Source organism: Coregonus clupeaformis, chromosome 39, assembly GCF_020615455.1.
Source record: "Coregonus clupeaformis isolate EN_2021a chromosome 39, ASM2061545v1, whole genome shotgun sequence".
Taxonomy (NCBI): domain Eukaryota; kingdom Metazoa; phylum Chordata; class Actinopteri; order Salmoniformes; family Salmonidae; genus Coregonus; species Coregonus clupeaformis.
In genome coordinates this window covers 1,964,189-1,966,688 of record NC_059230.1, presented here as the reverse complement: position 1 = coordinate 1,966,688, position 2,500 = coordinate 1,964,189, and the positions used below count along the sequence as shown (strand labels likewise).

Sequence of the window (2,500 nt, the reverse complement as noted above, 5' to 3'; positions counted from 1 at the left end):
CTATATAACAGGGTCTGAGTCATATCTCTATATAACAGGGTCTGAGTCATATCTCTATATAACAGGGTCTGAGTCATATCTCTATATAACAGGGTCTGAGTCATATCTCTATATAACAGGGTCTGAGTCATATCTCTATATAACAGGGTCTGAGTCATATCTCTATATAACAGGGTCTGAGTCATATCTCTATATAACAGGGTCTGAGTCATATCTCTATATAACAGGGTCTGAGTCATATCTCTATATAACAGGGTCTGAGTCATATCTCTATATAACAGGGTCTGAGTCATATCTCTATATAACAGGGTCTGAGTCATATCTCTATATAACAGGGTCTGAGTCATATCTCTATATAACAGGGTCTGAGTCATATCTCTATATAACAGGGTCTGAGTCATATCTCTATATAACAGGGTCTGAGTCATATCTCTATATAACAGGGTCTGAGTCATATCTCTATATAACAGGGTCTGAGTCATATCTCTATATAACAGGGTCTGAGTGAGGCAGTATTCACTGGTAAAGCAGTTAGCTTCATCTATTCTATTGGTGACAGCAGTAGCAGTAGATTCTAGTCCGTCACTCTCAACCCTGAATGATTGGAATATCTCTAACTGCTCTCTCTCTCTCTCTCTCTCTCTCTGTCTCTGTCTCTGTCTCTGTCTCTGTCTCTGTCTCTGTCTCTGTCTCTGTCTCTGTCTCTGTCTCTGTCTCTGTCTCTGTCTCTGTCTCTCTCTGTCTCTGTCTCTGTCTCTGTCTCTGTCTCTGTCTCTGTCTCTCTCTCTCTCTCTCTCTCTCTCTCTCTCTCTCTCTCTCTCTCTCTCTCTCTCTCTCTCTCTCTCTCTCTCTCTCTCTCTCTCTCTCTCTGTCTCTCTGTCTTTCTCTCTGTCACTCTCTCTGTCTCTCTCTCACTACAGACTGTGGTAAAACTATATCTCCCACAAGTCACGTTCAACTCGAGCAGGATAAGGGAGGTAGAGAGGGAGGTAGAGAGGGAGGTAGAGAGGGAGGTAGAGAGGGAGGTGGAGAGGGAGGTAGAAAGGGAGGTAGAGAGGGAGGTGGAGAGGGAGGTGGAGAGGGAGGTAGAGAGGGAGGTCGAGAGGGAGGTAGAGAGGGAGGTAGAGAGGGAGGTGGAGAGGGAGGTAGAGAGGGAGGAGGAGGTAGAGAGGGAGGTGGAGAGGGAGGTAGAGAGGGAGGTAGAGAGGAGGGAGGTGAGAGGAGGAGAGGGAGGTAGAGAGGGAGGTGGAGAGGGAGGTAGAGAGGGAGGTAGAGAGGGAGGTAGAGAGGGAGTTGGAGAGGGAGGTAGAGAGGGAGGTAGAGAGGAGGTGGGGAGGGAGGTGGAGAGGGAGGTGGAGAGGGAGGTAGAGAGGGAGGTGGAGAGGGAGGTAGAGAGGGAGGTGGAGAGGGAGGTAGAGAGGGAGGTAGAGAGGGAGGTAGAGAGGGAGGTAGAGAGGGAGGTAGAGAGGGAGGTGGAGAGGGAGGTAGAGAGGGAGGTAGAGAGGGAGGTAGAGGGAGTTGAGAGGGAGGTAGAGAGGGAGGTGGAGAGGGAGTTGGAGAGGGAGGTAGAGAGGGAGGTAGAGAGGGAGGTAGAGAGGGAGGTAGAGAGGGAGGTGGAGAGGGAGGTAGAGAGGGAGGTAGAGAGGGAGGTAGAGAGGGAGGTAGAGAGGGAGGTAGAGAGGGAGGTAGAGAGGGAGGTGGAGAGGGAGGTAGAGAGGGAGGTAGAGAGGGAGGTAGAGAGGGAGTTGGAGAGGGAGGTAGAGAGGGAGGTAGAGAGGGAGGTAGAGAGGGAGTTGGAGAGGGAGGTAGAGAGGGAGGTAGAGAGGAGGTAGAGAGGAGGTAGAGAGGGAGGTAGAGAGGGAGGTGGAGAGGGAGGTAGAGAGGGAGGTAGAGAGGGAGGTAGAGAGGGAGTGAGAGGGAGGTAGAGAGGGAGTTGAGAGGGAGGTAGAGAGGGGAGGTAGAGAGGAGGTAGAGAGGGAGGTGGAGAGGGAGGTAGAGAGGGAGGTAGAGAGGGAGGTAGAGAGGGAGTTGGAGAGGGAGGTAGAGAGGGAGGTAGAGAGGGAGTTGGAGAGGGAGGTAGAGAGGGAGGTAGAGAGGGAGTTGGAGAGGGAGGTAGAGAGGAGTAGAGAGGGAGTTGGAGAGGGAGGTAGAGAGGAGGTAGAGAGGGAGTTGGAGAGGGAGGTAGAGAGGGAGGTAGAGAGGAGTTGGAGAGGGAGGTAGAGAGGGAGGTAGAGAGGGAGGTAGAGAGGGAGGTAGAGAGGAGAGAGGGAGGTAAGAGGGAGGTAGAGAGGGAGGTAGAGAGGGGAGGTAGAGAGGGAGGTGGAGAGGGAGGTAGAGAGGGAGGTAGAGAGGGAGGTAGAGAGGGAGGTGGAGAGGGAGGTAGAGAGGGAGGTAGAGAGGGAGGTAGAGAGGGAGTTGGAGAGGGAGGTAGAGAGGGAGTTGGAGAATCAGAACTGTTGTTGTAGTAGTTGAGAACAGGAGCCATGGAGGCCAGAAACTT

General features: G+C 52.4%; 1 pseudogene; it reads left to right on the top strand.

Annotated features, from left to right (window-relative positions):
• Nucleotides 1-2,500, top strand: part of LOC121554199 — a 78,385-nt pseudogene that overhangs the window by 1,165 nt on the left and 74,720 nt on the right.